Source organism: Vombatus ursinus, unplaced genomic scaffold (genome assembly GCF_900497805.2).
Source record: "Vombatus ursinus unplaced genomic scaffold, bare-nosed wombat genome assembly UNPS02010037.1, whole genome shotgun sequence".
In the NCBI taxonomy this organism is placed as follows: Eukaryota; Metazoa; Chordata; class Mammalia; order Diprotodontia; family Vombatidae; genus Vombatus; species Vombatus ursinus.
The window spans coordinates 1-11960 of record NW_020949815.1 but is presented as its reverse complement, the minus strand read 5'-3'; the positions used below and the strand labels follow the sequence as shown (position 1 = coordinate 11960).

General features: G+C 34.7%; 1 pseudogene; it reads right to left on the bottom strand.

Annotated features, from left to right (window-relative positions):
* Positions 1-591: 591 nt before the first annotated feature.
* LOC114036879 lies at positions 592-1488 on the bottom strand (annotated as a pseudogene).
* Between the last annotated feature and the right edge of the window lie 10472 nt (positions 1489-11960).

The following is an 11960-nucleotide window of genomic DNA, read 5'->3' as shown; positions in this document are numbered from 1 at the left end:
ACGAGGAAGCAAAAAAAAAGATGGACAGCTCTCAACACAATGTATAGTATTTATTATATAGGCTTTCTTGAAATGGAAATTCATTGCTATATATTTTGAATCTTATGTTCTGCTGTGCACATGGCAATGCTTTTTTTTTCTTTTATATTTAAGTTTCAATATTTAAGTTTATGATATGTTTTTTTTTCTTTTCTTTTGTTCTTCTGGGTTTTTATTTCACTGGCTTTTGTTTTGTTGGCTTTTTTAAGTGTCAGTTTTTTGCATGGCTAGAGTGGGGGCAGAAGTACCAAGTTAATATGGGAACCCAACCCTGAAATTTTAAAAATTAGGGAGTTCATCCTACAAATTAGGGTTGGTTTTCTTAAGTCACAGCCTTTTAAACAGTTTCTTTACTGTGCATTTTTTCTTCTATTAAGGAATACTGTAAAAAGTATAAGGAGGTGGCCTAAGAAATTCTAGGGGAACAAAAGGACTTTGTAAATGTAACATAATGTAAATGTAAATGATATTTGTTTATTTAGTATAAAAGATTTGTGAACACTAACAAAAACAATTTTTACAAATCCATTTTGAAAAATATGTGCTGGCTGTTTATTTTGGTTTCACGCTTTTAATTACTTCATCCATCAGTTTCTTTACTTCTTTGTTTTTTGTAACTGCCCGACTCATACAGTCCTGAAGTTTTGCTCCAGTTAGCCCACTTCTGCCTGGTTTGTGTAGGCAACAGTTTACCTTCCTCATCCATTACGACTGTTAAGGGTCCTGTTGTCCGATGTTCCTCTTCTCCTGTAGCAAATGATGTGACAATAAGATGTGTTATAATACTCAAGTGACTTTTCTTTTTTAAATTAACTTCAGCTAAGCCAGTTTTTTAGTTTATTGTAACTGCTGTCAATTCAACATTTCTTAAAGCTGCTAACAAAGCAAATGTGCAGGCGTCCAAGATGTTCCCATCATAGTCAAGGCAAATGAGATCACAATATAGAACCCATGCAAGCTTTCCATGAGAAATGCACAAATCTTCCTTCTGCATTATCTTTGAATTTTCAATCACATCAGCAATGAATTGACTAGCCACTTGGGCCTCTTCCCCAGGAGGTCCAGAATGAAATCTTGATGAACACAGAGGTGGTAGATCCACATTTGGAACACTTGTTGGGGATTTTGTAGAAGGGATTCTTGGTCAGTAAAGGGCTTGATCACAAAGATGACCTTTGTGATCCTTTCCAACTCAGTGATTCTGAACAAGGCAATATAACCTTTATTGACTGAATCTACTGGGGGTGCTGCAAACTCTGCTTTAACTCCACAAATTACTGTTGTATTTCCTAGCTTCACTAAAGCAGAACCATCTGCAGTAGTAATTGAACCTGTCTTGACAGTAGTGGTCCTGAATTCCCCAAGCTCCCTTCCATCTGTACAGCAGTTCTCTTTCCAGAATCTCCTATAATACTTCAGTGGTTCCACTGTTTTGAATCCAGCCGCCATGTTCGACATGTCCCACATGCTGCTTCTTTTTCTTTTCTTATTGTGTATTTGTTTTAGTATTTAAGTCTAAAATATTTTTTAAGAAGAAAGAAACTAATGCCCTGAAAATTATAATTCATTAAATGAACATTCCATTAGAAATATTAAAACAAAATCAAACAACTGAAAAAATAGAAGAAAATGTGAGGTGTGTCACAGGAAAAACAACTGACCTATGAGATTGAGATTAGATAATTTAAGAATCACTGAACTATCTGAAAGACATGATCAAAAAGCCTAGACAGCATATTTCGAGAAATCATAACAGAAAACTGCCCAGATCTCTTAGAAACAAAGGGCAAAGTAAAAACAGATTCCTATGCTTGAGTTCTTTCCATTGTGAACATGCACAATGGAAAATTTAAGATTTATTAATTTTGGTATGTGCTATTTAAACATTTCCATTTAAACTTAAGCTACTAGGAACTTCATTATTCTGTTTTCTGGGCACCTGAGAAAATGTTTTTAAAATGAGTGAAAGTGTGCCAGAGGCAAATTGTTTCTTGGTTTTCTGTAAATAAAAATCTGTTAACTTGAGGGAGCCTCTGGTGGATATCTCAAGGCTAAAAAGTACTTTTGTTTTGACAGATGTAAAGGAAGTACTTCCAATGATAGCCCCAGTTTTGTGAGAAAACTTAGAATTATTACATTGTGTTTCATTTATTCATTGTATCAGAGTATTTGTAATTCTTAGTATTATTTTAAGAGCTTGAATAAGAGATTGAAAAATGTCAGATAATGGGAAGTACATAGTCATCTGACTTTTCATTTCATGAGATCGAAAAGAGCCTGTAATTCTAGCTATACATATTTTCTTTTCTTGTTGAAAGGTTAAAGCATTATTGAACTTAAAAAAGGGGGGAAGATGAAATGATCTCTAAAATCTCTTCTATATCTAACAGTTATTTCAAATCAGTTGATATTTGCTAAGTCCCTTCTGTGTATAGAACACTTTGGGAGATTCAGTTAGATAAAAACATAATCAGCTCTTCATGGAGTTTGCTGTCAGATAAACTGTACACAGATAACTGTAATATATCACATGGTCAGTGCATCACAGACATTCTTTCACTTTTGTTAAATGACTGACTGTAACTTTGCATTCTTGGAGACCATAGTATTCTATGAATTTCAGGCACTGGTGTTAAAAAAGATGTGTTATTATTTCAGGGAGAACATAGGTGGCACAGTGGATACAATGCTGGACTTACAGTTAGGAAGACCCGATTTCAAATCTGACCTTAGATACTAGATATGTAACTGAGCAAATCATTGGACCTCTCTCACCCTCAGTTTCCCCATCTGTAAAATGAGGATAACATTATTGATGTATCTCACAGGGTTGTTGTTAGGAAAAAATGAAATAATATTAATAAAGCACTTTGCAAATCTTAAAGTGCTATATACATGTGAGTTCTTACTACTTATTGTTGTCCTCATCATTTTATTAAGAGAAGTATGCTTAGTCTAGTAAGTTTGCTTATACCAAGTGAAAAATTCTTGCTCTAGGCATCCTGAAGTAGGTGAAGTTTGTCCATAGTGTTTCCTTTCTTTCTTTCTTTTTTTTTTTTGTTTTAGGCAAATGGGGTTAAGTGACTTGCCCAGGGTCACACAGCTAGTAAGTGTCAAGTGTTTGGTCTGAGGCCAGATTTGAACTCAGGTCCTCATGATTTCAGGGCTGGTACTCTATCCACTGCGCCACCTAGCTGCCCCTAGTGTTTCTTTTCTTGAGGCTTCCCTTCTGCCTTCAGACTTTCTATTGTGCATTACTCTTTCACTTCAGAAAGTCAACCTTTGTGTCCTACCCTAGGACCCCTCCCCCACTTCTTTGTACTCCCTCTCCATGAAAAGTAAAAATAAAATCTGATCACCTCTTTCTACTACTTTTTTTAAAAAAAATTAAAAATAATTAATGTATTTATTTTTAGTTTTCAGAACTCACTGCCATAAGATTTTGAGTTTTAAATTTTCTACCCATACCTCCTCCCCCTCCAGACAATGTGCAATCTGATATAAGCTCTACTTATACATTCATATTAAGCATATTTTCCCATTAGTCATGATATAAAGAACAATTAGAATTAATGGGAGGAACCATGAAATTGAAGCAATAAAACAAAACAACAAAAAGAAAAGGAAAACAAATAGTATGCTTCCATCTGCATTCAGACACCATAGTTCTTTCTCTGGACGTGGGTAGCATTTTCCATCATGAGACCTTTGGAGATTGTCTTAGATCCTTGCATTGCTGAGAAAGGCTAAGTCTATCAAAGTCAGTCATTGCACAGTGTGGCTGTGACTCTGTACAATGTTCTCCTGGTTCTGCTCATTTCACTCAGCATCAGTTCATATAAGTCTTTCCAGGTTTTTTTGAAATCCTCCTGCTCATCAATTCTTACAGCCAATAGTATTCCATTACATTCATGTACCACAACCTGTTCAGCTTTCCCTAATTGATGGGCATCCCCTCACTTTCCAATTCTTTGCCACCACAAAAAGAACTACTATAAATATTTTTGTACATGTGAGTCCTTTTCCCTTTTTATGATCTCTTTGGGATATAGACCTAGAAGTGGTATTGCTGGGTCAAAGAGTGTGCACAATTTTATAGCCCTTTAGGCATAGTTCTAAATTGCTCTCCAGAATGGTTAGATCAGTTAACAACTCCACCCACAATGCATTAGTGTTCTAATTTTCCCACGTCTTCTTCAACATTTATCATTGGCTTCTTTTGTATTCTTTCTACTTCTTAAAGGGTCTGTTAGCCAGGTTGTTAGTTTCTTGTAAGCTAATCTCTACCAAAGTGTTAATGTATTTGGAGCAGGCATTTTATATCTATTTATAAATCTTAATTTGTTCTGTTAAATTTTTTTGAGAAGTTGTACATATAGCTGAGAGTTTTGTATAATTCCAGCAAAAACTAGTTTTTCTTTTAATACTGTGTATCTATGTATGGTTAATAAAAGGTAAATCTGAAGCAGATTAATTAGTTAATTTATTTTTAAAGGGAAAAAAAAAACCAGATCTAGATGCCTTTACAAGTTAATTCTACCAAAAAATTTAAAGAATAATTAATTCCAACAGTATGTAAACCATTTAAAAAATTGGTAAAGAAGATATCCTACCAAATTCCTCCTGTGACAAAAATATATTCTTGATCCTAATGACTATTAATGCGTAATTGACCATATTAATAACCAAACCAACAAAATTCATGGTTATTTCAATAAATGCAGGAAAAAGCTTTTTTCTTTTTAAGAAAATCATTGTTTTTAAAATTCTTTTCTTTTTAAATTTTGAATTCGAAATTATCTCCCTTCCCCTACCTGTCCCCCACCTACTGAAAAGGCAAGCAAAATGATATCAGTTACACATGTGAAATCATGCAAAACATATTTCCATTTTAGCCATATAGTGAAAAACAAAAAGAAGGCAAGCAAGAAAATTGTACTTCACATTGCACTCAGAGTTCATTGGTTCCCTCTCTGGAGTTGAAAAGCATTTTTTCATCCTAAGTTTTTTGAACTTGTTTTAGATCATTGTATTGATCAGAGTAGCCAAGTCTTTCACAGTTGATGATCATCACAACATTACTGTTACTGTGCACAATGATCTTTTGTTTCTTCCCACTTCACTTTGCATCAGTTCATATAGATCTTGCCTTGTCCTCTCCACAATTATATGCTATAACTTCTTTAGCCATTTCTCAGGTGATGAATATATTCTTGATTTCCAATTCTTAGCCATTTTAAAAAGAGTTGCTATAAATATTTTTGTACTTATAGGTCCTTTTCCTTTTTCTTTGATCTCTTTAGGGTGCAGGCCTAGTTATGGTATTGTTGGGTCCAAGAGTATGCACAGTTTTATAGCTCTTTGGGAATAATTCCAAATTGTTCTCCAGAATGATTGAAACAGTTCACAATTCCACCAATAATTTATTAGTGTACCTATTTTCTCTCATCCCCTCCAGCATTTGTGATTTCTGAGGTGTCAGGTAGTATCTCAGAGTTGTTTTAATTTGCATTTCTCTCCACAACAGTGATTTAGATAATTTTTTCATATGACTTCAGATAACTTGACTTCTTCTGAATACTACCTGTTCATATTCTTTGACCATTTATCAGTTGGAGAATGGCTCTTATTTTTATAAATTTGACTCAGTTACCTATATAACAAGGCCTTTATCAGAGAAACTTAACTGATAAATATTTATATTCCTTCATTATCTATAGTACCTTTTAGCAAAATGATGTTTCCCTGATTATCTTTTAATTACATCTTTTTTTTTTTAACTTTTGCTTTGTCTGAGATCATGATTGCTACCTCTGGGTTTTTACTTCAGCATAGTAGGTTCTGCTCCAACCCAGTATTTAAATCTTGTATGTGTCTTTCTGTTTCAAGTGTATCTCTTGTAAACAATATATTGCTGGATTTTGGTTTCTAATCTACTCTGCTATCCAGTTCTGTTTTATGGGCGAAATCATCCCATTCACATTCATAGTTAGGATTACTGTTTATTTCCCTCTTACCTGTTTTTGTCAGTTTATCCTTTTCTCTCTCTTTCTTCAACCTGCCCCTTCTTAAAAGTGTGTTTTGCTTCTGACCACAACCTCCCTTAATCCTCTCTTCCTCTTCTTATTCCCACTTACCTCTTATCCCCTTCCCCTCTTATTTCCCTATTGGATAAGATAGATTTCTGTACCCAACTGAGTGTGACTATATATTCTTTCTGCTTTGAACCAATTGTGTTGAAAATGAGGTTCAAGCACCCTATTTCCCATTACGTTATAAAAGCTCTTCCTTACCTCCTTTACGTGAGGAAAATTTCCCCATTCTACTTCTCCTTTTCCCCTTTTTCCAATGCATCAGTCTTTATCACACCTTCATTTCTTTTTTATTATCCCAACATAATAGATTCACACCCATACCTTCTGTCTATGTAGTCTTCTTCTAACTGCTCTAACTAATATTAATGATATAGTTCTTAGGAGTTATGTGTATCATCTATATAGGAATGTAAATAGCTTAACTTTAGTAAGTCCTTTATGATTATTCTTTTATGTTTACCTTTTTATGGTTCTCTTGAGTCTTCCATTTGAATGTCATTTTTTTTTATTCAGCTCTAGTCTTTTTATCAAGAATGCTTGAAAGTCCTTTATTTCATTAAATATCCATTTGCCCCTCTGAAATATTATTCTCAGTTTTGCTGGGTAGGTGATTCTTGATTGTAATCCCAACTCATTTCACTTCTAGAATATCATATTCTAAGTCCTCCACTCCTTTAAAGTGGAAGCTGCTAAATTTTGTGTGATTATGACTGTGGTTCCACAATATTTGAATGGTTCCTTTCTGGCTGCTTGAAGTATTTTCTCTTCTACCTGGGAACTCTGGAATTTGGCTATAATATTCCTGGAAGTTTTCTTTTTGAGATTTCTTTCAGGTGGTGATAAATAGATTTTTTCAATTTCTGTTTTGCCCTCTGGATCTAAGATATTGGAGCATTTTTCCTTTATAATTTCTTGAATATGATGTCTAGGCTCTTTCATTTATTCATTCATCCATTTATTTATTTATTCATTCATTTATTTATTTGTCATGGCTTTTAGACAGTCTAATAATTCTCAAATTATCTCTCCTAAATCTATTTTCAAGTTAGTTTTTCTGATGAAATATTTCAGATTTTCTTTTATTTTTTGAGTGTTTTGACTTTGTTTTATTGTTTCTTAACTCTTATGGAATCATTAGCTACCACTTACCCAATTTTAATTTTGAAGGAATTATTTTCTTCAGTGAGATTTTGTACCTCTTTTTCCATTTGGCCAATTCTGCTTTTTCAGGAGTTCTTTTCTTCAATGAAATTTTGAACCTCCTTTTCCATGTGGCCTATTTTGCCTCCCGCTCTGCCCCACCAATTTATTTATTTATTTTTAGTTTTCAATATTCACTTCCACAAGATTTTGAATTCCAAATTTTCTCCCCTACCCTCACCTCCTGATAGCCTGCATTCTGATTCCCCCTTCACCCCATCTGTTCTCCTTTCTATAACCACCCCCCTTTATCCACTATTTTCCTATAGGATAAGATAGATTTCTATACCCCTTTGCTTGTGTATCTTATTTCCTTATTTCCAAGTTGCATGTAGAAACAATTTCTAACATTTGTTTCTAAAACTTTGAGTTCCAAATTCTCTCCCCTTCTCCCTCCCCACCTACCCTCATGGAGAAGGCAAGCAGTTTGATATAGGTTATACATATGTAACCGTGCAAAACAATTCCATAATAGTCATATTGTGAAAGATTAACTTTATTGCCCTCCAGCCTATCCCCACCTCCATTTATTCTATTTCCTCCTTTGTCCCCGTCCCTCCTCACAAGTGTTTGCTTCTGATTATCCCCTCCCCCAATCTGCCCTTTCTTCTATCACCCCTCCCTCTCTTATCCCCTTCCCCCTGACTTTCCTGTAGTGTAAGATAGATTTCCATACCCAATTGGGTGTGTATGTTATTCCCTTCTTTAGCCAAATCTGATGAGAGTAAAGTTCACTCATTCCTTCTCATTTATCCCTTCTTCCCCACCACTGTAAAAGCTTCTTCTTGCCTCTTTTATGTGAGACAATTTACCCTATTTACCTCTCCCTTTCTCTTTCTCCCAGTATATTCCTCTCTCACTCCTTCATATTCAACTCACCCTGTGCTCTCTGTCTATATATATATATATTCCCTCCAACTACCTTAATAATGAGAAAGGTCTCATGAGTTACAAATATCATCTTTCCATGTAGGAATGTAAACAATTCAACTTTAGTAAGTCTCTAATGAGTTTGCTTACCTTTTCATGCTTCTCTTGAGTCTTGTATTTGAAAGTCAGTTTTTCTATTTAGCTCTGGCTTCTGAAGAATGCATTATATTCCTCTATATAATTGAATGTCAGTTTTTTCCCCTCATTGATTACACTTAGTTTTGCAGGGAAGATAATTCTTGGTTTTAATTCTAGCTCCTTTGACCCCCAGAATGTCATATTCCAAGCCCTCTGATCACTTAATGTAGGAGCTGCTAAATCTTGTGTTATCCTGATTGTATTTCCAGAATACTTGAATTGTTTATTTCTGGCTGCTTGCTATATTTTCTTCTTGACCTGGGAACTTTGGAATTTGGCTATAATATTCCTGGAGTTTTCCTGTGGGGATCTCTTTCAGGAGGTGATCAGTGGATTCTTTCAATTTCTATTTTACCCTCTGTTTCTAGAATATCAGGGTAGTTTTTATACTTTCCTTATAATCTTAGTTGCATTGGTTTTGTTTGTACAAAAACTTTTCAATTTAATTTTGTCAAATAGTGAGTTCTTATCCCAGAAACTGGGGTCTTTGGGTTCATTAAATAGTAGATTACTATGGTCATTGACTACTGGGTCTTGCATACCTAACCTATTCCACTGGTCCACCACTCTATTTCTTAGCCAGTTCCAAATATCGTACTGGAAATGCTAGTTTTAGCAATAAGAGAAGAAAAAGAAATTGATGGTATTAGAATAGGCAAAGAAGAAACAAAGCTATCACTCTTTGCAGATGATATGATGATATACTTAGAGAATTTTAGAGAATCAAGTAAAAAACTACTTGAAATAATAAACAACTTTAGCAAAGTTGCAGGCTATAAAATAAAACCACATAAATCATTGGCATTTCTATATATTACCAACAAAGCCCAAAAAGCAAGAGATAGAAAGAAAAATTCCATTTAAAGTTACTGTAGACATTATAAAATATTTAGGCATCTACCTACCGAAACAAACCCAGGAACTATATGAACACAATTACAAAACACTTTTCACACAAATAAAGTCAGATCTAAATAACTGGAAAAACATCAGTTGTTCATGGGTACGCATAATAATATAATAAACAACATAATACAACAAAAATGACAATTCTACATAAACTAATTTACTTATTCAGTGCCATACCAATCAAACTACCAAAAATTATTTTATAAAGCTAGAAAAAATAATAACAAGATTCATTTGGAATAACAAAAGTTCCAGAATATCAAGGGAACTAATGAAAAGAAATGCAGGGGAAGGTGGCCTAGTTGTTCCAGATCTTAAATTGTTTTATAAAGCAACAATCATAAAAACTACTTAGTACTGAGTAAGAAATAGAGTGGTGGATCAGTGGAATAGGTTAGGTATGCACGACACAGTAGTCAATGACTATAGTAATCTACTATTTGATAAACCCAAAAACCCCAGCTTCTGGGATAAGAACTCACTATTTGACAAAAACTGCTGGAAAAACTGGAAAAGAGTATGGCAGAAACTAGGCATGGACCAAAATCTCACACCATATAACAAAATGAAGCCAAAATGGGTACATGATTAAGATATAAAGGCTGATACTATAAGCAGACTGGGAGAGCAAGGAATAATTTACCTGTCAGATTTATGGAGAGCAGAAGAAATCATGACCAAACAGGAGATAGAAAACATTATGAAATGCAAAATGGATAATTTTGATTACATTAAATTGAAAAGTTTTTGCACAAACAAAACCAGTGCAACCAAGATTAGGAGGGAAGTAGAAAACTGGGAAAGAATTTTTACAACCAGTTTCTCTGATAAGGGCCTCATTTCTGAAATATATGGAGAATTAAGTCAAATTTCTAAGAACATAAGTCATTCCCCAATTGATAAATGGTCAAAGGATATGAACAGGCGGTTCTCAGATGAAGAAATTAAAGCCATCTATAGTCATATGAAAAAATGCTCTAAGTCACTATTGATTAGAGAAATGCAAATCAAAACACCTCTGAGGTACCACATCACACCTATCAGATTGACCAACATGACAAAACAGGAAAATGATAAATGTTGGAGAAGATGTGGGAAAGTTGGAACACTGAGGCATTGTTGGTGGAGTTGTGAAATGATCCAACCATTCTGGAGAACAATTTGGAACTATGCCCAAAGGGCTATAAAAATATGCATACCCTCTGACCCAGCAATAGCAATTCTAGGGCTGTATCCCAAAGAGACCATAAAAATGGGAAAAGGACTCACATGTACAAAGATATTTAAAGCAGCTCTTTTTGTGGTGGCAAAGAATTGGAAATTGAGGGGATGCCCATCAATTGGGGAATGGCTGAACAAGTTGTGGTATATGAATGTGATGGAATACTATTGTGTTATAAGAACCGATGAGCAGGTGGACTTCAGAAAAACCTGGAAAGACTTGTATGGACTGATGCTGAGTGAAGTGAGCAGAACCAGGAGAACATTGTGCACTGTAACAGCCACACTGTGCAATGACTGACTTTGATAGACGTAGCCCTTCTCAGCAATGCAAGGATCTAAGACATCTCCAGAGGTCTCATGATGGAAAATGCTATCCATATCCAAAGAAGGAACTATGGAGTTTGGATGCAGTTTGAAGCATACTATTTGCTATTTTTTTCTTCTGTTTTGTTTTGTTTCCTCTTTCTGGTGGTTCCTCCTATTGATTCTAATTCTTCTTTACAACATGACTAATGTGTAATATGTTTAATATGACTAATGTGAAAATATGTTTAATAGGAATGTATATGTATAGCCTCTATCAGATTGCGCACCATCTTGGGGAGGGAGAGGGAGAAAAATTTAAAACTCAAAAGCTTATGGAAGTGATTGTTGATAAATCAAAATAAATAAATAAATAAAATAATTACACATATAGGATGATGGAGACTGAGGAGTCCATAGTAATAACAAGGTTATGAATCTCTAAGACTATAAAGACGGAGATGGAGAAGTTTTGAAGAGGGGAGGACTTATGTTAAAGTGGTACATGTTAAAGTTGGGCTCTTTAGTACATTCACTTGGACGTATCCAGTGGTAATTGTTGATGTAGAACTGAAACACAATATACACATTAGTCATCTGCCTAAAGATGATAGTTAAAGCTGTGAGAACTGATAGGTTACCAAGAGAAACTGTAAAGGGAAAAGAGAAAAGGGGTTGATGTGAAACCTTGAGAAACATTCTCACTTGAAGGGCATGTGTGATGTGAATAATGAGCTAGCAAAGGATCCTGAGTAGGAGTGATCACATAGGTAAGAAGAGAAATGAGAGAGAGTAAGGTATGAAAGCCCAGTAAGGAGAGATCATCCATGGGAAGGTGGTCATAAGTTTCAAATATAGCAGGTAGATTAAGAATCATAGGAACTGATAAAAGATCATCAGATTTGCCCATTTAAATCATTGTTAGCATTGAGGGGATTAGTTTTAGCTGATTGATGAGGTTAGAACAAATAACAGTATTGAAAAGCAGTGGGAGGAGAGGAAATGGAGGAAGAGAGGTTAAAGGTTTGTAAAATGAAATGACATTTTAGAACTGGAAGATACATCCTGATAATACGATAAGTGAATCCTGAGAAATCCAGATTTCTGCAACAGTAGGTTATA